This window comes from Pyxicephalus adspersus, chromosome 6 (assembly GCF_032062135.1).
Source record: "Pyxicephalus adspersus chromosome 6, UCB_Pads_2.0, whole genome shotgun sequence".
NCBI lineage: Eukaryota > Metazoa > Chordata > Amphibia > Anura > Pyxicephalidae > Pyxicephalus > Pyxicephalus adspersus.
This window is the reverse complement of record NC_092863.1, coordinates 3,378,332-3,403,523: the sequence shown is the minus strand read 5'-3', so window position 1 is coordinate 3,403,523 and position 25,192 is coordinate 3,378,332. Positions and strand designations below refer to the sequence as shown.

The 25,192-nt window shown below is 38.1% G+C and overlaps 1 long non-coding RNA gene across 1 annotated transcript in view; it reads right to left on the bottom strand.

Moving 5' to 3' along the window:
* Positions 1 to 788: 788 nt before the first annotated feature.
* Positions 789 to 25,192, bottom strand: part of LOC140332446 (uncharacterized) — a 54,349-nt gene continuing 29,945 nt past the window's right edge. The window contains exons 2-3 of the long non-coding RNA XR_011921126.1: positions 12,984 to 13,061; positions 789 to 857 (exon numbers count right to left, since the gene is read on the bottom strand). This is a non-coding gene — a long non-coding RNA (uncharacterized lncRNA). The remainder of the gene's footprint in view (positions 858 to 12,983; positions 13,062 to 25,192) is intronic.

The following is a 25,192-nucleotide window of genomic DNA, read 5'->3' as shown; positions in this document are numbered from 1 at the left end:
CCTTCTCTTGCCCTGTACCCCGGGTGTAATTCTCAGTATCTGTTCTTATTCTGTATGGAAGGACTCTGCACAGTACCACTTCTCTTGTTCTGTACCCCATGTGTAATTCTCAATATCTGTTCTTATTCTGTATGTATGAATAAGGCTTGATATCTGTTCCTTTTTGTTAAAAGTAATGTACAGTTTCCTGTACAGCTTCCTGTACTTTCCTATGGAAGTCTGCTCAGCTTCTCCTTGTGTATTTAGTGCATCTCCAAAAGCCCCTATTAACCAAACAAACTTTTGGCCACAGCGTGTAGAACTTCCCAATTGTCCTAGGAATCATTCTCACAGGTTGACATCTCTGCACTAACATGCATCTTCATGTCCGTGGTGCACTTTACATGTAATCATTCTGCAGAGAAGACATGGTGCCAGTATTTGCCAATTTATATACAGTTATGTTATTTTAACAATAAAATGTAGATGGCAAATGATTTGAAAATATGTAAATACATATGTATATCACACACAGATTCACTAAAGGTGTTTTCATGGTAAAAAAAATAAAAAATCCTTTTGGTAATGTGCCTAGTATTAAAATGTGAAAAAGACATAAAAACGTCAAAAAAGAAAACCCTGCGACTCCATCTTGATTAGTATCTCATTAAGTTTCCCTGCATATTAGAGAGCTGCTGTTAAGCTTTCCGGATAACATATAATGAGTTTCCTGTTCAAACCATAAAAACATAAAATCCATTTCCAAAGTTGGTTGTGTTGTAAAACAGAATACACATACCTGACGGATTATAACAAATCCATGGTTGTTGTGCTTCCTATCCAGTTACCTTTCTTTTACTTTGATTATGTATTTATGCCTGAAAAATATAAAGCAAACATCGGATTGTACACAAATATGATTGGTATGCCTATCAGATGTAACAATCACAATATTCTATATTAGGTTTGTGATGTATGACAATACAAATGTTTATCAATGTGTGGAAATCCCATATACTGGCAGAAGTGGGGGTTTTCATTCAATTATTGGATATCACAAAATTGTCTGACAATAATAGAAAGTAAATTGTCTATATAAGTTTCCCTCCAAAACATCTTGGCAGATCCTTCCTCAGCATGTTCTCCCAGATGTTGTGGTCAGTTCAGATCCAAAAAAAGAAAATAAACAATTATCTAGAAAGCTGCTAAATTGTGACAAAGCCATTGTGACTATGGGGGTGGGGGACACAATCCTAATTTACTTTGATCATATCTCACCCAGGCCAGGTTCACCCTGTCAGGACTGACCTGTAGCTGGAAATGTGGGGTAGAGCTGACTTTCCAAACTGAAAATGCAATCTCTGGTATAATAAGAACAGCGACATATGTGCAATGTATTGTGCTAAAAGTTAAATAGGAAACAATTGGTAGCCTCCAGATGTGGATCAGATACATACATCTTATAAAAGACAGTTATTGCTCCTTTCACAGCTTCTCTATAGAAAAAAAGGTTTTTTTATCCTCATTTTTCTCACAGGGAAACAGTGATAAATGATCCCACTTTATGTTTTCAAAATGTTTAATTTTTTAACTGGTCTTCAAAAGGGTATAAAAAAGGAGCAGCTTTAACAAATGTTACAGCCGCTCCACAAACAAAAGCCTGAGCTCCATTCATTAAATGTGTTGGTAAGATAACAAAAGCAGGAATTTAGTGTATTGGTGAGAGGAATTTGTGAGCTGGACAATGCTACATATGTCTGTATTCCCTCATTCCTCTCACTGTTTAGCCAACAATGACACATATATTACGGGAGACTTAATACCCTCACATTTAGGTGAAATTTGTAATAATATTCAGCCAATCCTATTGTGTCTGGTGTGAACAATTCATTAAAGTGCAGGGTGGTAAAGAGGCACCTCGGTGTAATCTCTATATTTTAAATTAGATCCTGCATGGAAATATAATGATGGGATGTGTCGGAGAAAAGCTTTACAATGACAGAATTTTACACCCGATTGGCACAGGATAAATTGCTGCTCCCCTTTGCCATAATGCCACAGATATCTGTGATCAGTTATGATGTACAAGTGCTGTGGTTCTAACCAAAGATATCTTACTCCTTGGAGGTATGGGAACCAAATGATAGGAGTATGTTTTTAAAACTGAAAACAAGATTCCTGTATCATTAATTAAAAATGAATAATTGGAAGAGTCAGATGACATGCAAGTAACATTGTCAGTAACTGGACCTCCATCATGTTTTGATTGCACAACAGCAGCCAAACCTCGCTAGTTGTAGTTGTGTGTATTTCTATGTAATTGTATCCTTTCATCTGTTGTGATGTGTATACAATGCATAACCAAGCTATTCATATAACACCGCTACCTAATAAGACGGGTAATGGGAAAGAATTTGACAGTCTGGGGAAAGGGGGTACTGGGGTAGAGGGAATAGTGGAACTATAGTTCCGATATGTATTGCAGAAAGAGAAAGGCGATATCCCTTCTGCAATAGGCATTCTTACCTGACTCCCAGCTGCCAAAACTTTCTGAGCTGCACATGCATGTAGGAAGAAATGAAAGGAAGAAATTTTAATTTGAGAGGTATGTCCGTAGACAGGTGTCCTGATTGTAGGATTTCCCCCCATCTATTTCTCTGATGGTTCAAAATGTTGGTTTACTGCTAAATTTCTGTATTATTAACAATAGTCACAAAAATAAATAAAGGGGGTAATTCCCACCAGTGGGCACCAATACAGCCATAAAACTTGTTGATGTAAAGCACAAGGCTATGTACACACGTGCAATATTTGTCGTTGGAAAGGATCTTTCACAATCCTTTCCAACCACTAACAACTGCATGAACGAGTGCTGTACATAGGGCACTGTTATGTTCTATGGAGAGGGGAGAGCAACGGAGTGGCACCCTGCTGCGCTCTCTCCCACTTCACTTCCATTAAGATCGTTCGTTGTCCATGAATCCGCCAGTATGGTCGTTCAGACGATGGATGCTGTACACGCCCCAGATTCCCCCAGAACCATTGCATGTGTGTACGTAGCCTGACCCTTCTAAACTTTATCTAGAAAAAACATTAAAAGATAAACTGTAAATATCTCTTGTTACAGTTGCTCCTATTCTATTTAATTTTTATCCAGAATTAAGGAAATGTATCACTTGAACAGCTAAAATGCATACACAGTTTTGGAATTAGATATTCTTGCTATCTGTGTACCTTTGGGGTCTTACTCCTATAGTAAGAGGAATCTTTGATTAATGTTCCCTGGAAATTGTCTTTTTTGGACACTTTCCCCTTACATCTTCTTCTGGAAATAAATCTAACATTTTTCATTTCCTTTCATCTATTTCCTTAATGACAATGATCACATAAAGAAACAGAGGAATCTCTCAGCAATAAAAACAAAGGTCTAACCGTTCCTTTTCAATTCAAAGGAGCTTTGCTAAAGATATTATTATTATTATTATTATTATTATTATTATTACACATTAACTTAAGGACCTAAGTAGTATGTAGTAGGATTCCAGGTATTATTTGTGTCAGAAACAAAATGAAAGAGATCCTGACTAGTGGTTGTGGACAATACAAACAGTTTTTTAGACCCTTTCATCACCAGATTTTTGCAGCAATAAACACACATGTAGATGTAACCAAAAAGCAGTTGAAATGAAAATGTGTGACTTTGTAGATTTACAAGAACTGGAATTAAATTTATCTCTACATGTTTGGGTTCTTGTTGTTAAGGAATGAGACGGCAGAGGCACTGGAGAGCTGTGCCTTGCGGAGAATTACTGGAGGAAGGGACAAGTGTTTTCCTTAACAGTTTACAAACCTACTTTATGGTGCAATAAATCTAAACAAGTCAGCTGTGCACACAATGTAATTCTGATTTTTTTCCTTGATACTGCCATGATTATTATTATTGTGATCCATACAACTGAACAATCACAACCAGCAGAATGTAACAGTTATAAGATTTACCCTCAGCAATCAATGTATGGGATGTAATAGGCATGTATGTGTTAGGGACACAGGTTGGGTATGGCTTCTGTAACTTGTTTGAGAAATCGGCCACTGGGGAGTGCTGTTTATCCAACAGCCAATTCTACCCAAGCACAATAAACTTTATAATTCTGGAGCACACAATGTGTACAATGTCACAGTTAAACTAGAATGAAAATGTCTAACATGCTTGGGTAGCACATTTGGTGTAAAATCACATTAACAAGAATTGCAATTTTTGAGAAATGTAGATTATACCCAACTGATGTCTAGACCGGCCTATCCTCATACTCAAATCTAGCAAATGACACAAATTGTGATTACAACACAGATACATATTTTACCTATTTATGAATATACTGTGCAATATGCAAACACTGACAGAACTATAGGTGAATCCAACAAAGCAGTGAGAAAACGTGTGAATTTTTTTTCTTAAAACCCCAACTGAATGGCGTTTAGTTTGCATGGTTGATCCTAAACAATGTGAACATTTTTTTAGCCCAGCTAGTTTTTTTTTCTTTACTTTGCATCTTAGATTGTAAGCTCCTTTGGACAGGGTCCTCTACTTCTCCTGTGTCATTGTTTGTATCTGTCTGTTATTTGCAACCCTTATTTAATGTACAGCACTGCGTAATATGTTGGCGCTATATAAATACAATTTAATTTTTTTAATAATCCAGGGGTGAAAAGTTCTTTAGCAGGGGTGCCCACACTTTTTTGGCTTGCAAGCTACTTTTAAAATGACAAAGTCAAAATTATCAACCAACAATAAAAACTTGGACTTAATACCATCTGTGCATGGTAGAGTTTAATTTGAAAGGCAGGGCTCTGGTATCCAATCGCATTGCCTTTTGCGATCTACCGGTGGATCGTGATCCACCTGTTGGGCGCCCCTGGTCTATAGGGTGACAACAAAGGAACATAATTTAAAGGCAAGGACAGAAGAGGTGTATAAGCAAGGACCTCCATGGCAGGATCACCTGGCACCACTTTACCTGCAGATTTAAATATATTGAACATTAACATGAGATTTTTATTGATTGGGTTTATAGTGTTTTAAACATATAATAAATGTTATTGGAGGATACAGAAATATAAACTTGATCCTTGAAAGGTGGAGTAAACAGCCTGTGGTGCTCCAGTTGCTAGCCAGCTACAGGACCTGTTATTCTGGGACTTGTAGTTCCCCAACAGCTGGCCAGGCACAGGTTGGTCACATCTGCTTTGGAAGTTATTTATCAATGAGGAACAATGAGCAGACGCGTTATATATATAGCGCACAAGTATCAATGAACTCCCCATCCAGCCCTCCCAGGTTTTTTCCTCTGTACTCAGCAGCTGTCAGGATGGATACAGAAGGTGAGCTGAACGGCTGTAAAGTCTTTACTACATTTCATCTCAAATATACATAGGCCAGGGGGACTGGAGCATTGAAAAGACCCCCGCGTCCAGCAGCCCTGGAGCAGATGTGGACTGTTCCGCAGTGTCAGAATGCCAATTAGATATTAAACATGGCAGGGGAAGGGTGGAGAATTCCAAACAAATGAATGATGAATGGCAACAGAGCGTCCGCCCTCTGCTGAGTCCTGCTGTTCTTTTGTAAAATGATTTGTGGCAAATTTGTTTTGTCACTGAGGCACATTTCCCCCTGTGCATTTAAGTGGTTTTATTTTCACCCAAAAGAAACGCGTTTAAAGAAAAATACAATGTCAAAATGAAATCCCACCGGGCCTTTCTCTATAGATTTCCACAAAACTATCCATGCTATAGAAAAGAAAGAGATGGATCACATTCTGAGCTTTAAAATATTTTTAAATAACATTCAGTAGATAACCAACATGGCAAACTATCTTACCAGGAAAATAATGGCAACATGTAAACAATAAAGTTTGAAATACATTTTGTTAATAAAGTGAGAGGAAACATTTTACCGGAAACAATTAAATAATAATAATATAATATAAATGAAGCGTGTTTAGTTGCGGCGGTGGAAACATTGTATTTATTTGGGTTGGAGTGGAATTCCTGAAACAGATGAAAGTATTTATTAGCTGGCATGGAATGTTAGCTGTTCGCTATTGTCTGTTAGTAAGAAACAGAGCAAGTATTCTGGAAGTTCATCCGATGCCTCTGGTTTTGTTGTTGACTTAAATTAGGGAGGGAACTGTGACAAAAATATTTAGTTTTAGTTTGACCCGCAGAGGTCAGATTTGATCATTTCTGCCATCCTCAAATGTTTTACAGCCTGCTAACAATTATGTGGTCAGCTCTGGCCGCCTCCTATAGAAGTCATTAGAAGTCTTCTCTGCACTTACCCCCCATGTATAATCTAACTTCAACCTTTCTGTAAACAACTCTCCTATCTGATAATCAATGCTGCCTTCTATAAATAATGGGACATGTTCACCCTCTTCTCATTCTCTCTTTCCATTTACTTAAATTATCTTTATAAACCACAGCAAATGTTTCCTTATATTCAAGCTATCTACAGGCAAAACGGTAATTTGGGCAGAGATACGTAATTTATGATATAAATGTTTTCATACATAATTATACCATTCAAAATATGGAAAAGTATAAAATATCAGATTCACTGCTTTACAAATGGATCCTCTAACTTTTCTCAAAGAAATATTTTTACCTGTATTTGTATTGACTTCATGCAACCAGGAACGGATTTACTTCTTGTAACTGCAAGTGCACAGCAGGGAAAGTGAGTGGTAACAAACAACAGTGAACAGATGTGAACAATCTTTGCGTTGCAAGGTATGGACTACAACAAATCTAGTATGGATCATTTCAGGTTTGTTGAAGCATATTAAAAAATGAAATTTAAAAATTGACATGACACACCTTGCAACCCTTGGGAAATCATCCTTAAAGGAAAAGATCCATAAATTGACAGACAATGGCAATACCTGCATATTATTCTAGGGGTGTGCCGTTTGTTTCAGAACTTTTAAAGCAGGAACTATAAGCCTGGTCACAGTTATTCCCCAGACACATGTTGCTGCGGAATTCTATAACATCACTATGATTTTTATGTGGTCATTTCTTATAATCCCTCACTGATTATCTCTGGTGAACTGGTAGCATCTGATCATCTTTTACTTGCATCATAATGTGGAATATCACAGATCATTTGGACAAACAACTGCTCTCTATCTGCTTTAGTAATCAATGGATATGTAAATGATCAGTGCTTCCTGTTTTGTGGAAAACTCAGAGGAGATGGGGACATGTTGATAATGTCTTTCAGGTGTCAATATCCAGAGAGGCTTTCCTGGATATGTCACTGTGTGATGGGATAAATGCTGCTCTGTCAACATGGCCCTCAGATGAAGCAAAATACTCCGGGGTGAAAGAGAAGCCTGAGCCATCATTTTTACTGAATGGAATGTGACAACTAGATACATGCTCCACACGTCACTCCTGGACACTAATGAACAAGCATCAAAAAGAATATATAATAATAGTATCAATATTAAACACAGACATGTCACAAATTTAGGACTCCATCTAACCTTATAATCCTCTTAGTTTCTGACAGTAAATCTACCGGCTGCTGCCTGTTCCGGGTATAAACTGGACTACAAGCAAACAGCTAGTAGATAAGATGCATATAAGGTCTCTCTATGTGTATTTATAGAGTTTGTACCTATGTCCTGTACAGACTGTACAGCCGGGCTCATTACTTGATTTACCACATTGCTGCTCCCACTCCATGATTGGACAGTGAAGGACCAGCAGAGGACTGTTGCTTACTTTCAGAGGAACTATGTCAAATTGTTGATGTCTTGGTTGGTTTGGAAATCTGACCTTCTTTCTTCCCATTTGATTTCTAGTATGCATAGAAATAAGCTGATATGAATACACGTATAGCTATTATGTTTGACATAATTATGTTCATTCTTTATAAGGTGACTGGCAGTCAAAAATAAACAGAATTTTTAGGTATTATCAGTTAAGATACCAAAAACACATAAAAAGTGATTAGAGGTGAGGTAGGGACTTTAGATTGTGAGCTCCTTTGAGGGACAGTTAGTGACATGACTACGGACTCTGTACAGCGCTGCGTAATATGATGGCGTTATATAAATACTATGTAATAATAATAATAGAGGTAGGGACATTAGATTGTGGGCTCTTTTGAGGGACAGTTAGTGACATGACTATAGACTTTGTACAGCACTGCATAATATGATGGCACTATATAAATACTGTGTAATAATATTAATAATAATAAAGGTGCTGGGCTGAGGGGTAGATAGAAAAGGTAACTGCCTCAAGCAAGGAAGAGGTGAAAAAATATTAGGATATAAAACCTATGCATAAGTATTTCACAAGTCATGGTGGGGGAAGCACTTTAGCCTTTTCACCTTGGGTTCTTTAGAACCTTGTTCCAAAACTGGCATCAGGTTTGCTTTAAGTCCCTGACGTGTATCCTTGCTTGCTACAAATTACAGAACACCATTGCTCTTTTCATTGGGTTATCAAAAAAAGCCCAAGCTGTTGTTAGGTGAGACATTGCATAAATTAATATAAGTAAAATAATATATGAATGTTTCCCATTGCAGTGTGGGAGATTGTTTGATGTAGGTAACAAGAAAACCTCTCAGATACACCTGTATGAGATTTACTATGTTTGTCAATCAATTAATGCTGATGACGTAGAGTTAGTTGATGCCATTTATTGGCTACCTTAGTCATTGAAACTACATTCTAATATTGTAAATTATTCAATGAAATGTATTAGTTAAATTCAAATATGCTGGAGTCATGTCTGAAAGTCAATGCACAAACATCAGGACTGCAGTTCGATTATATTTTGTACAAATATAATAATAATAAAAATAATTTAACCAATCACACCAAAGTAGAGGCCTTATTCTTTTTTTCCAATGTATAACAGCTGTCAGACTCTGCTTGTAGTATTCACTAGAGAAAACTTAAGAAACAACAGAAAGCAGGACGGCAGGCAGCTGTCAGCAAATTACTGTACGGAGATATTTAAAACGCTTCAGTTAAGTATTTTCACAGTTACGGAACAACTTAATGTGCAAAGTGTGCAACACATAACAGGCAGTGAAAAGGAGCGGTGGTATCTGTGTTCTTATGACACAATAAACAGTGCATGTTGGTTTTGTTTCTAACAGAGAATGTCATGTTACACGCTTATAATTCTGCTAACCACCAAGAAATATTCTGACCAGGGTCTAATCATTGCAGCCAACTCAATGCAATCATTTTATTTCATTCATAAGAATTGCTGACAGCGGACTGATGTCAAATTGTGTAAGAGAACATCAATGATGTTTACTCAAAAAAATGCTTTTATGATTTAGCTTGAATTAGTTTTTATCTCTGTGCATAACCCAAAGTTTCAAATGATGTTGGAATACCTTGCAGAACCAAATCTTCCAAAAGTCCTTTCCATACAAACTGTATGGCCAGGCTCTTAGAAGTAAATGCAGAAACACGGTTAGAAAATAAGTCACTTTGCAAGAATACATTTTGACATCACGTTGCACTCCTGGCTGCAAAATAGGTATTATTCAGATCCAAGACAATAGAAATGGATATAAATAAAAAAGATTTAAGTCATCCCAACCAATCAAGATAGGCAAAGATTGCAGCTAGGAAGACAAGAAGGAAGAATATAGGCGAGCCCAGCAATATACGGGGTCAGGTAAGTATAGCGTTCTTTAAAAGGCGGAATGTGCAAGTATTGCAGCGATTATGTTTTTCATTTACGCTGCAGCATACGTTCCTAGGAAAAGGTCTGCTAAGTGTTTGTGTATGTTGAGCCTTTCTAATCCATGTTCATATTGCCCTAAGTTTATTAGATGAAAAAAAGGAAAAAGAGAAGGATTACTTTAACCTCCCTAGAGGTAACCCCGAGTCACACTCGGGGTAGGTAATCCTATGGGAGGTAATAGTAAATAGAGCCTTACCTGATCTTCTGGCGTCCTGCGTCGTCCATTGCCGCAATCTCTGTGTTCTTCTCTCTTACAGCTGGCTTCTGCATCCGATGAGTCTCCGGGAAGTTCCCGGTGACGTCGGTGCGTGTGTACGTTGCTGGATGGGCGGGAAATTGAAAATCCATTTGTATTGCATTCAATACAAAATAACTGTATTGAATGCAATACATTGGATTTATATGTGTAAAAGCAGTACATTGTTTTCAAGAACATTTATTTTACAGTGTATATAATAATATGAGTGTAATGTGTATTTGAAAAAAAAAAATTTTTTTTTTAAATATATAGATTTTTTTAATTTATCCAATTTATTATTTTTACATGATTTTTGTGTTTCAAACTTTTCAAACTTTTCATGAAAAACAATGTACCGCTTTTAGACATATAAAACCGGAAAGAAATGAACCGCTAGGGAGGTTAATAGGCTGAAAAAAATGAAAGTAAAATGGAACATGATTTTATCATATCTGCAGGCAAATCAGACCTGCAGAAAGTTTAAAGGTACGAAGGTGATTTTTGTGAATGAGCAAAGATAAACAAAATATTTTTGGGCCTCCTTTGAAAATGGCCACAACCAACTCTTTAAACTGACAGATATATTGGTGGACACAAACAAGCACAGACAACAGATAGAGTTGTAAGATAGCCAGTGAAGGTGCCTAAAAACCTAAACCATGTCCTGGGGAGCCCATCCTATCCCAATACCTTTCAATAAAGCTGTGAAATAGATATGAACCCCTATTGAATGACACAGTATGGGCTTCACACTTTTCTTTTTAATGAAATATCTGTTAATATTTTTTTATTCTTGCATTGCTGTGCTGCTTATTACGTGGTAGCCATTACCTGTCTACATGCACCGAGTTGTGACAACGGTGAGCCAGGTGTGTGTAATGTGTGCTGACGTGGCTTCTTGTAGTCTCCATTGAAAGTCTGTTTAATAAGAAGGGAATGAGTATAATTGGGGGGCAGTGATAGGTTGTCACCCCCTATAAAAGGCAGTGCCTAGGGATCTAAACATGGACTTAATGTCAAAATTTCCAAATAATAAAGACAAATATTAAAATATGTTATTGTAACTGTAAAAAGTAATTTTGCATGAGATGTATGCATAAGATTTAAGTTATTGGGGTCACATATAATTTAACATTCACAGTAGAATTTTAAACACTCAGCAGCTTGAGAATAATCACTTGATGACAAATGTTTCATCCCAGCAAGTTGTTGTTAAAGGTGTTGGGAACGAGGTGACAAATTTTTAAGTAGGAAATCTTAAACTACTAAACTATTGAAATCCGTGTAGTTAGGGTGTAAACATTCACCGATTACCTAAAGTACTCTGCAGCAAGCCAGCATCCCGCACAAAGCTTCTAATATCGCTGTCTTACATTTAACCTTTGCTGCAGTGTATCAGGTTACTAAATGTCTCTTCCTGTATTCAATGTTCGGTGATGGAATCAGACCCATGATGCAGGGATGGCTCTGTGTGTATGCGTCACAAGCCACGGCTTCTGTTGGGAAGAAATAATACTCCTATATACCTGCCTTACATTTCCTCCTAATACACTCATGCCATTAAAGAGTTTTTGCACATTTGTGTGTGACAGGAACTTTATTTATGAGCTCATCTGGTACGAGTTAGGCCAGCTCTGGGGATGGAAACTGTTTTGCATGAGGATTATTGAGCCCCCTTTGTTTGTGTAGTTAATACGGCCAGAGTCTGAAAATCCTGTCTGGTTTTGCTTTGTTTTGCTCTTTTTATTAACTTGATGTATAACTCTGTGGCAGCTGCCATATATTTTATATACAGCAAACACTCTGCCACACAAGATCATCGCTATCAGCATCAACATTTGAACTCTGCTGTCTAAAAACTTCACAGTAAAATCTCATATATACTTATCTATCATGTGTGCGGACAATTTCAAGAGCTTTGCTGTGTCCAAAATACAATGTGGCGACATCATATACAAAATTCAATTTGTTCTCTGATTTGTATAACCTCAGCTGGTGCATAGCAAAGAGTTCTACTAGTCGGTATCCGGTACAGCCGCATGAACATTGGGAATTTTATTGCAATTTGGTACCACAGCCTAGCAGAGCACTCAAAACCCATCTTTTCAAACTTGCCAACGCATCTTTTTCTGTGTCTTAAAAAACCCTCACTACTTCCCACCATTCCATATCTCCCCTCCTATTGTGTGATACTTCCCCCTCCTAGATTGTAAGCTCTTTAGGGCAGGGTCCTCCTTCTCCTGTGTCATTGTTTGTATCTGTCAGTCATTTGCAACACCTAAAAATTTACAGAGCTGTGTAATATGTTGGCACTGTATAAATCTAGTTTATTAATAATAATAATAAAAATAATAATAGCAGCTAAATAACTCCCCAAACAACCAATGTAACAAGAACTAGGGGCCAACGGCTTCACACCCAGAAGAAATCAATTGTTTTATCCACCAGAGGACTTTTACAATTTGTTCAGCCAGCCCTCTGATTCACACACCTTTGCCATGCTGCACAGGGAAGATATAGCAAGGTTATAGCAACCTTGCTTATTTTTGTTGTTTTATGGGACACGTACCTGCGATTATACTAATTTAATATGTAACAATGCAGGGCTGGGGGTAAAGGGGTGATACATGAAGCTGCTGAGCTCAAACAAGAAAATAAATGTTGTAGCTGCCTAGTCTTGCATTCCATATCACCTAAGACAGTGGATCACAATCTACTGGTAGATCACAAAGGTAACGCAAGGAGCCCTGCCTTTCAAAATAAACTCTACCAGGCACAGGAGTTATTAAGTCCAAATACCGTTGTTGGTAGATCATTTTGACTTGGTCATTTTAAAAGTAGCTCGCAAGCCAAAAACATGTGGACAACCCTGACCTAAGAGAATTATTCAAGGAGGGTCCCTCTATCTCACTTGGGACTATCAAGGACATAACTTTATTACGATAGCAAACTAGAGCTGCAAGGAACAATTTACTGATGTTGTACCTGGATGAGACTTAAGAGGAGAGCCACAGACAGGGACACAGGAATCTAACACACCCAGAAGTGTTGGATATTTCATATCTGAAAAATAAAAAGCAAAACATAACAATATCATTACTGAAGAACTGTAACCTCCTATATATAATATGTGTATGATACATATTCCCCAATATAATAATATTTCATCACATTTTAAATATCCTTACACTATTTGCTCCCTATATTGATTCTGCATTGTAGAATAACACTTCTGTTTATTATCAGTATAATGCATCTGACATTTATTAAAGCGATCACTGAATATATTGGTTTTAATTGTTCATATTTTTCATGCCTCCTGCCAATCCTTTTGTTACGTAAGCTGCCTTTATATATTATTTATAGGATGGTGATATCATGAAATATAATTCAGGCATGTTTTAGTAAATTTGTCCTCATTATCTATAAGTATACAGTATTGGTGATTAAATTCCCCACGTATAATTGAATCCTGAAATGACATCAGCAGAGGCTTTCAATGCAATTATATGCTATACATGGAGGTTTAATAAAGAGGATGATTACAGAGCTCTACTTAATGTAGGTGTGTTTACTACATATGTAATAAAAAGTCTGATCTCAGCTGTGAAAGCAAACTACAAGAGGTGCTACTACAGGAAAAAAAGACTATATTATACAACGACCGGGATGTGTTCTTATTAGAGCAAGCAATACATCTTTTTACATATAACAATAACACAGAAATGTGAGGTTTTATTAAATATATTTCCTATGTGACCATTTATCTTCTCCATCCTATATTATACCATGAAAGAGCCAGTGTGAACCAGGGAAAATATCAAATTCAGATCATCTTCCCAACAAATAGCCTCTCCCTGAATTCTGTACTATTTGCTCTGTAGTCAGCAGTAAAATTACAGTTATTTGTACACACTAGCATAAAATGTTATCTCAAATATGACAGCCGGAGCAGCCCTGTACAGACAGAAGGTGACAACACTTTTAAACATTTTTTGCAAACATTGTAAAATGAACATGTAAATATTATTGAATATTAGTATTCACGGGCCACAAAATGATTGTATAAAGTATGTGGTATAAGTTATGTATTCATTTATGAAACAGTTCTAAATTTAGAGCTATAAAATAAATATATATTTAAAAAAAAAAAGAATTATACAGCAAAAAGCTGTTAGCAGTTTGCTGACTTTTTTGCACCATCCTGAAACTGCATTGTTGTCAATTTTGAATAGAAAATTCCACCTTTTTACTTTTAAAACGAATCTAAACTAATTTTGTTTTTTAGTAGACAACCCTTTAATGGTACAAATAATTTTTTTTTTTGGGTAGGGGGTTAAACAAAAAAACCCCAAAGCGATAAAGACAGAATGGGAGCGGAGAGCCCTCCCGGACACATATGTCATGCTTTCCAGGAGGCTTTGGCTGCTCCTTCTGTGCATGCCCAATGTCGGCCATGCGCTGGAGGAACTTTTTCTTCAATGGGGAAAAAAGATGTCGATCTCACACATGTGCAGTGTGATCTGCATTTTTTTCCCCATCTACCGCAGGCGATGTGACTTGTTCTTGCACCTGCGCAGTGTGAAATCAGGTGTTGTAGGCAGAAGGCAGAAGAAGATGAATGAAGATGGCGACATCCGGCATTTCCTCCGCCCTGGGACAAAGGAGGTTTTCAGGACAACGTGGGACCCGATCCAGGAAACCTCCAGAGGGATTGATAGATCTGCGAAGGTAAAGGTGAGTGAGTTTTTTTTTAACTTCCGCTTTAAACCCCCTGCAGTCTATGTGAGGCCAGTGGTCTCTCTCCAGAGGTCTGACACGACCCCTGCAAGTTACAGGTAGAGCTCTCCAATCAGCAAACCTGACTTCCCCCATGGAATGGACTTACAGGGGGGTGTCAATATGGTGAAGAAGGACCACTGCTTTCACACAGTGCAGCTTTACATCTCTGAAGGCTACTGGAGGGGTAGAATTTGTATTATAGGATTTGGAGGTCAGCCGGGACTTTGGATTTTTCATGCATTCTGTATTTAGTTGATAGGAAAGTTTATGCATTAGGGCTTTAAATGTTGAATTAAGCTAGGTTTCTCAACCAGGGTTTAATGGAACCTTAGGGTTCCTCCAGGGGTAGCTAGGGGTTCCTTGAGCAATAAGCAATTTGTGCCTCTCAGGTCAGCTTTTTTTTTTTTTACACCAATGATCTGTTTGGCTATCTGTAAGGGTGACTATCTTCTCACGGGCAAGCAATATATGAGCCATTTTTCCCAATGACCACCACACTTTTGTACTGTGAGCTGTAGAAATAGTAATTATAGAAGGGGTTCCCTGAAGACCTGAAAGTTATTTCCAAAGGTTGGCTTAATGGGAAGGTTCACTAGGGCTTTACTTCGGTTTATACCAGAGTAAATAAATTGTATTACAATACAATTGTGTGACAAAATGTAACAGTGAGGAGGGAATTTTAAGATAAAGTTGTGAATTTGTGTGGAATTATGTATGATTTCACCATATTTTATAATCACTATGCCATGAAAACTTTCACACAACTATCTTCCATACTGCAGTTATCAGACATTGAGCTGTGTATCAGATGAACATTCTAAACAAACTGCCTAATCCGAGAAAAGTACATAAAAAATCTTCAAATTCATTCAATTTTTTTACATGAAAAGGTGGATACTGAATAAAGATGCAACGCTGAATAAATCAATAAAAGACACTTATACAAAACTTAAAATACCTTTCGTGCAATTTATAAAACAATGTTGAAAAAAATAAAATAAAATGAAATTGAATTGATTTTGATGGCCACATATTCTGGTGAAAACACGTGAGATATATCTGGAGAAAGGGGAGGGGGTTGCTGCCACTTCATAAATGATATGTTGCCATGGAGTAAGCACATTAATGGGAAAAAATGAAATGAATGAAGCTACTTTGGAGTGTGTTCCCGGCTCTTAGATACTGTATTTATAAGGGCTTTGTAGATGGCAATTAGTACATGCAGGTGCAGAGGAAATAAAGACACTTGGGAAACAGACCCTCAGCCCGGAGAAAGGTTCCATTCTACAGGCGTAGATAGGCCCTTCAGATCTTATTTATTCTCGTCATGTCAACAGTCGTATTGCAAGACACAGCTAATGAAGAATAGCCCAGAGGATACACAGAGAGGGCTCTGGGATATCATGTCACTATTTATCTTCAGTCTATTATATCTCCAACAATTACAGCATTCAATGGAGACCCATGTACAAACTAAAAGAGGCCAAAATGGTGAGAATATACCCGAATCATGTACTCTGAGCTCATCACTACCCTGGGATAGGAAAACATTTCTGAATATAATCTGCTCCTTCATTCTATATGCCCTGCATACCTAAAAGAGCAATGATTATATTTCCAGCAAATAAAACCAGTGCGGTTATCGGTAAAAATTCACATATTTGTGATAGGAGAAGAATAAAATACAAGCAGCATTTATGAAAATATGTACATTTTACAAAGCATCCTTTCTTAATCTAAAAAATGTTTAATTTAGATTATGACCTTTATAAATTACTTAACTAATTTCCAATTATCTGGGCCTAAGAAACATTTATTTTAGTGCTGGAGTGGACTGAAACCCTGTGACTAAAATCTAACATAAGCTTTAGTTTGTAAAGTAATGTCAAAATCTATTTAAATTTCTTTACATGCAGCTTTTATTAAAATAATATTTGTTAACCAGGCTATGGAAGTCCTTGATCGGGTATTTTATGTTCTGTCCCCCAGTAATGCTCCTACAATATCATAGTCTTAGGAGCTTCCAAACAAAAGGAAAGCCACCCTGTACAAACTGGGTCCAATGGTGCCAATATATTTACCTTTAACCTTCATTCAGCAATCTTAAGGGGAGGTTCAGCTCTATATCAGGATCATACATGTAGAGTCTCCCAAGAGGCAGTGGTTCCTTGTAATGAGGAAGCGGTAAACACACCGCAACCAACATTACTGTGTGACACTTCTTTCTTCTATGCATGTCGCAGAACCATTTTTCCTTAAAGAAAGACTGTTGCCAGACTCATCCATCCTTCCCTCCGCTCCTCTTTTGCTGCAACTCTTTGTAGTTCTCTCCTTTGGCTTCCATTTCACCTTAGAATCAAATTGAAGCTCCTGTGCTTTGCCTTCAAATCCCTACACAGTTATTGTGCCACTTACCTTTCTGACTTGGTAAAAAAATACCCCCCCAGCCGCTCTCTCCGCTCCTCTGATGACCTACTAATCACTTCCTCACTCATAACCTCATCACACGCACAAATACAAGACTTCTCTAGAGCTGCCCCAACTCTCTGGAATGGTCTTCCTCGTCCTGTTCGGCTTGCTCCTACTTTCTGCTCATTTAAAAGAACGCTCAAAACCCATTTATTCAAACTTGCTTACCCGTCTTCTTCTGTCATTTGAAACCACCACTACTTCCCACCACTACATATCTCCCATCCTATTGTGTGTAAATTCCCCCACCTACTAGAATGTAAGCTCTTCGGGGCAGGGTCCTCTTCTCCTGTATCACTGTCTGTATTAGTCTGTCATTTGCAATCCCTATTTAATGTACAGCGCTGCGTAATATGGTGGCGCTATATAAATCCTGTTTATTAATAATAATAATAATAATAGTAATACTCATGACGGCCTCAAGAAGTGCATTTACCTGCATAGCTGACACGTTAAATGAGGTGTGTGGCTGCATTTGGTAAAGATGGTAAAGATTTGTAGTTTGTTCCAGATGGGATGGTATTGTGGTGGACAGCTGAAGACTTTGGCATGCGGCCCCATTTAGCATAAATAGCCTAGAAGGCTCAAAAAGCTAGCCATCGAAGTGGATTATGCAGTTTTTGGTAAAGAGTAGTCAGCAGTCTGGTATTAAACTGGGCAGAGGGGTAAAATGTGATGGGTACAATGATCGGTGAGAGTTGGAGGAGACACTTCACAGGCCAAATATTGACAGGAAGGCTGCACAGAACAGGCAGACTGATTTAATCTTGAAGCTGCAGACTTCAGCAGCATCTGAAAAGAGAAATATCTCTAAGAGAATCCTGGATAGCGGTAAAAACCTTGCAAGGATATCTAACCCTCCCTTAAGCTGAATACACACGTGCAATTATTGTCATTGGAAATTATCTTTCACGATCCTTTCCAACGACAAAGGACTGCGCGATGCATGAACGAGCTCTGTACATACAGCACCGTTCTACTCTATGGAGAGGGGAGGGGAAGAACAACGGAGCAGCACACCGCTGCACGCTCTCCCCCTTCCCTGGGATTAGGATGGTTTGTCGTTCATCCTCCGTGGATCCGCCAGGATAGTCGGTCGTACTATGGACGACCTGCACTGTACACACGCCAGATTCTCGTCTGATGTCGGCCCTGAGCCCATTATCGGACAAGAACCATTGCACGTGTGTACGTAGCTTTATGCAACCCATCATTCCAAAAATGCAAAAAAAAAATCAACCAAAAATCTTGAATAATGAAAACATTGATCATGACCATTACACATTTCTTGAAATATATGAAAATGTATCTAATACCATTAGGCATTGAAGTTTGAGAAATCACATTTTACCAGCTGAATAAAAGATATTAAAAAACGTGAAGTCTTTGGATATTGTTGTTACTGTTGTTACACCGGCTTGCTTTATCACTCTTTAAACAACTTGTTTATAGTAACAGTATGAATTTGTTTTTCCCTTCCATTCACACAAGTTCTGTCATATACAGGTGGATTATGTGTTTCTTCCACACTTCAAAGTAAAACCACAATCTGTCAGTTGAGATCTCATCTAACTACAAAATCTTACAATGAAAGTTTTGATTTTGATCATATCAAGCAGTGAAAGTAACTTTATTTTGAATAAATGTTTCTTTTTTTAAATATACTATATTAACAAATTATTTTCATTTACTTATTAATTTTACATGTGATTTAAATTAAAGCTTTGCCCTTTGTATACAATGGGTCTGATTTATTAAAGTTCTTGAAGTCTGGGGCAGATAGACTATGATGGGAGAACCTGGGCAACCCTGCACACAGATTGTAAATACAATAATGACTGCTTGCTTCTTATTGTTCAATGAAAGCCAATGAAGTTAGAATAGAATAACATTAGAAGCCGTTTGGAAAAACTAGCTATAATTGGCTAAATTCACACTGAGCACGGTGGCTCAGATGTCAGCACTTTGACTTTGGCAGCGCTGGGCCCCAGGTTCAGGAATCTCGACAAGGACACTATCTGCATGGAGTTTGCAGGTTCTCCCCGTGTTTGTGTGGGTTTCCCCTGGGTACTCCGGTTTCCTCCAACATTCCATAAACATGCAGTTAGGTTAATTGGCTTCCCCACAAATTGACCTTAGACTGTGTTAATGACATATGACTATGGTAGGAACATTACATTGTAAGCGCCTTTGAAGGACAGTTAATGACATGTCTACGGGCTTTGTACAGGGCTGCGTAAAATGTTTGTGCTATATAAATACGGTGTAATATTAAAAATACTGTCAAGGACCTGCACAAGGTAAAAGACAGCACTAGCAGCAAAGTCCATAGGCTAGTCTATAGGCTAAGCCAGTGATTCTCAACCAGGGTTCCTCCACAGGTTGCTAGGGGTTCCTTGAGCAATGAGCAATGTTTGGGTCCCAGGACAGTTACCACTGACATCAATGATCTTGTTGGCTATCTGTAAGGGTGACAATTGTCCCACTGGCCAGTAATGAAAGAAGAATTCTCCCCACTGACCACCATGCTAATGTACTGTGTGCTGTGGGCGTAGTAACTATAGAGAAGGTTCCACAAGACCTAAAAGTTATTTTAAATGTTCCCTCATGTTAAAAAGGCCAATAAAGGCTGATCTAGAAAATAAATCTCTCTAATGGGAATACATCCACAACTGGGAAAAAGGGGGCTTCATCTGAAAGGTACTTTAAGGGTTCCCCATGTAGAGAAGAAGAAAGAAACACTGGATTAAGATGTAAATGTGTTGATGTACCAAAATAAATCTTTCCCTACACACGGACATTACTATAATGACTCTATGACCCAGAATTGCCAGTTCGGCTGCACATAACCAGACTCAATTCCTTTTTACTATTATTATTAATATTATTATTATTATTATTATTAATAAACAGGATTTATATAGCACCAACATATTACGCAGTGCTGTATATTAAATAGGGGTTGCAAATGACAATTGAATACAGACAGTGACACAGGAGGAGAGGACCCTGCCCCGGAGAGCTTACAATCTAGTAGGTGGGGGAATTAACACACAATATATAGTGGTGGGAAGTAGTGACGGTTTCAAAAGACAGAAGATGGGTAGCCAAGTTTGAAAAAATGGGTTTTGAGTGCTCTTTTAAATGAGCAGAAAGAAGGAGCAAGCCGAATAGGACGAGGAAGACCATTCCAGAGAGTCGGGGCAGCTCTAGAGAAGTCTTGTATCCGTGCGTGTGAGGAGGTGATCCAATCTTAGTTTTGTATAAAAGCCAGAGATGCACCAATAAAGGCACATATGTATCTGAATATATTCAGCAGTAGAATAGAAAGTGTTAACCTCATGCTAGTACTTGTGCTTGGAGGAGCTTCAGTATGAACACAGGATTTAGTTGGTTTCAGGACCATGGAGAGCAGACCTCAGTGCTGAGAATCCTTCTGGATCTCAGACTGGTACATCATACACAATCTGCTCCTTTACAGCCCCAGCATGCTGAACCATTAACAAGAGCTTATTGAACTAAATATACTTTAAGAGGGCACACAATCTGTCCTTATCACACTCTGCAATGTTTTCATACCATATCAGCAGAAGGATGTACTGAGGGGTCAAGGCCTGCAGATTTATGGAACTAAAAGTGGAATATACTAAGATTCAGAGACAGATGAATCGGCTTTTACTGGATGACAACAAGAAATGTAGAACATTGTTTATTGTAGAAAGTTACCTTCTTTTCATAGGTCTCATGAAGCTCTATTACCTTCCATAGGTAACCAAGGCCATCAGATGCTGAATTTTAAGTAGTAACTGCCTATTAAGGGAGTTTCTACCAAATTAGGAGGCACAATGTATATTCTGATGATCCCAACCTCCCAGAACAGGGCAGTTCCTCCTAACCTAAGTTTCTTGCTTTCACACCTCACCTTGCATTTCTACCTTACCCTAGTTTACACAGTAAGATATAGACATCAGCATATGGCGACATACACACGTGCAAAAAATGGCGTTAGAAAATGAACGAATATTCCCGATTATTTTGAACGACTGTATTGTGCACAATTCTGTACATGTTGAAACGATACAATCGTTTAAATATAATCCACCAATAATGTACACACACTAGATACGATCGTTTAAACAATGCAGGAAGTGACATGTACAGGAGAAAGTGTATCACAAAACAATCCACGATCACAATAGATGGCAAAGGATCATCGCCCAATCAGATCAGCCAGGACGGTCGTTCATTCAAGCGACTTTCCTCGTTCATCTGCGTCACTGGCCAGTCGTTGTGCACTTTTTTTGTAACAATTATCGGACGATCGGTCGCTAGCCGTTCGTTTCCAACGATAATTATTGCATGTGTGTACGTAGCCTATGTCTGAGGAATTTCTGTAGCCTATGTCTAAACCTTTCCAAATCATTCAGCAATTGTGAAAAGAGAAGCAGCAGACGCATAAGGTTTTCTCTCTGTCACCCTATCAACATGCCCAATATCACCACAAGAGCCTTGCAGCAAAAACTGATTGGCTCCTTGTGCATCTTTTCCCTTTCTAGTTTGAGCTGTGACTTGGTGTCATCCTCTTATTTTCCCTGTACAGAAAATTCAGGTACTTGGAAACTTTTTTTTTACCATAGTGGGAATGTTAGACTTCCTAGTCAGTTTTTTTATTTCTGTCCAAGTCCCTAATGCAGTGATTCCATTTCATTGTTACTGAGAATCACAGAAAATAGTCATCTAATATGTTTCCGTTGTCATGTGAAGGGGGATCCTCCAAATATTTTCAGAGAAATCTTAAATCGCCAACATCTTTTGTCCCTTTATGTTTGGTAATGTCCCGGATTATGGCACAACTCTTTTGGGTGCAACCAAAATTAATAATTGCAGTGCTTGCATGAAAAAATATATAATTATTGTGTCAATCATTCATGTCTTTGTTATGTGCCTAGGGGTCAGCTTTAATAACGCAATGGCCCTAATTTATGAAAGCTCTCCAAGGCTGGAGGATACACTTTCATCAGTGAAGCTGGGTGATCCTGCAAACCTGGAATAGATGTGGTCCAGGTTTAAAAATCACTTCTGAAAGTGTACTCTCTTTAGTCTTGGAGAGCTTTACCAAAATCAGGGCCATTGGGTGAGAGCATGCTGCCATTGCAAATGTGCAAACATCAAGAGGGGTGATATCTTGCTTCCCAAAGATCTGGAATGATCTTCATAATTAAAATATAAGCTGATACTATAAAAATATAAACATAAAAACAACTTTCAATCTATTAAATCTTATTGACTATACCAGATTCTGTATGTTTGGTGAACAGCAAACATTAAAATGAACCTTTGGAGTGTCACAGACATGTAACAACATAGTTGATGATTCTCCAAGGTGATTAACAGCTGTTGTATGTCATAGTGATGAAATGGTTACGCCACGCACCCATTGTTTTAGTCTTTATCCCCGACCTGTTCCTGAACTGTAAAAGTCCTCTGAGTTTTAACAAAGCTGACTGCTAATAGGCATCCACCCCCACCTGCCACAATATCTGACCTCCTTTAATGACCAATCTTTTCTCATGCTACTGCCTAGAACGCCTCCACCTTCCATAATTACTTTGAAAATGGCAACTGTCCGGTATGTTTACTGAGGAGAAGAATCAGAATGAGAACTCAGTGTCCTCATCTTCATCTGCAGTGCTCAGAGGTGACATCAAGAATCTATTTAGATCTCTGACGTCTTCTATTACACTAATGGTTTGTGATGGTAAATGAGTAAAAATAAGTGAAATCAAATGGTATAAACATTAATCAATTTAAAACCTCTAACACGCTCACACAATGCAAACAAATGTAAAGTATACCCATATAGTACATACAATTGTAATCCAAATATCTTACTTATGTTTAAAGCATACATTTAAGCATACTTAAAGCATACCTAAACTCAGAATTTTCACTTTACATAAAAGGGTAGAAAACCCTTTAACGTAAGCTAAAAATTCTGTTGTTGTTTTGTTTTTTGGGTGCAAAACCCTTTTTTTTTTTTGTCACCCGAACTCGCAACTGGGTGAGGTGACCTAAGATGAAGAACCCGGAATAAGAGACGAAGCTGGTGATGTCCGGAGTGCCGGCTCTGGTATGACGCGGGACCAGATGCAGGACACCCCAGGAGGGTTCGGACTACCCTGCGGGATTGAAGGTAAGTGTATTTTTTTTTGGTTGACAGTTTTTACTTTAGTTCGTCTTTGAGCTACACATAAATAATAATATGAATTGTGAAAATTCGACATTTGTACACCAGTCCCCCAATTTTGCCTTGTGGCTTGCTACAGATCACTGGAGCAGGGGAGGAATTACTTACTCATATCTGCAACAAACTGATAATGATATTTTAGCCCAGCAAAGTCACTGACTGGATATCTAGAATATATTTTAAATGATAAAATGTGGCCCTTTTTTTGATAAACAATACTGCTACTGGTCAACTTCAGCTATGCCTGCACATATTGGAAGGAATATAATGGTCCTTTTAGGACTTTGTGTGTGTTTAGGACTTTTAAGGTGTTTGAAAGTCACAGTTAGCTGCTCCTGGGTGGATAGCAAACTGCTGTTATGTTTCCAGGAGCATTACACCGAAATGCAGGCAATTTATCCTCCAGAAAATTAAAAGTAACTTCTTGGCCAGAAGCAACATGTTGTTTCCAGGAAACATGGTGCAATGCAAACGCAACCTAGTGCAAATGTGTGCACAAAGTGGTACTCACCCATTCAACATACAGCTGAAATAGAGCAATGGGTGTGTGGTTGATCATTCAGGACAATGTTGTGGTTTACCACATATCTGAAAGAGTCCTAATGCTCTGTTTTTCAGAGGAAAGAGAGGGCCAGCACTAGGGAGCCATTCAGACGCCAAAATAATACATGATGACAAGAGGAGAGAGAGCAGCTCAGGGGTCTCCCTCTTTCTCCCTATGAATATAATCACACACACATATATATATATATATCCTAGTAGTAGACTAAAAACTAGATCATAAAATGCCACCCAGCCAATTGAGACATTATCAACAGACCCTCCTCATCCTAATGGCACAATATGTTATCTTTGTAGTCTGCTGGAAATACTGCAGATTCCTGGACAGCAGCCATGTAAATATAAACACACAGGACTTAAAACCAGAGATATTTTGATATTTCCCTGGGGGACAGTAACCAAAACAGAATTGTATATCCTACAATGTTTTCCTTGTATATAGAACCACAGAGGGGATTTGTAATCAATATTGGCATTTCTACATGGCAAGTACGAGGAATTTCGAGATGTATAAATGAAATGTCTCCTTTAACTAGGAAAACTGTTAGGTCCAGGTTTAAATGGTTATGACTCCACTGTGTAATAAAGCGTTTGAAAGAAGAACAGTTTCTGTTGACCTATCATAAAATGACAAGTTCCTTTTCATGTTTCTAATGCAGAATTGCTTCTGGAGTCAGTTTCTCCCTTATTTGCTGGGGAACATTATCCATAGGTTTTATCCTTCCCCTACACTACAAAACAAAACTTATACTATTTCTGGCTGTGTCCCTGTTGTAGATTTCCTCTCACTTCCTGCATGTTGAAACAATTGTAACTGGAGACATTGGGTCTGGTTTATTAAAGATTTTTATTACTGTCTCTGAAATTATCCATCAGTTTATTTTGGTGCCTTTTAGTTCAGGCAGAAAATTGTCTAAGGTTCCCCTCACCTAATGAACCTGATTTATGAAAGCTCTCCAAAGCTGGAGAAGATACACTTTAATCAGTGAAGCTGGGTGATGCAGCAAACCTGGAAATGATCTGGTCCGGGATTCCAAACATTTGCTAGCAAATAGCAAATTATTTTGAAGAAACCCATTCTAGGTTTGCTGGATCACCCAGCTTCACTGATAAAAGTGTATCCTCTCCAGCCTTG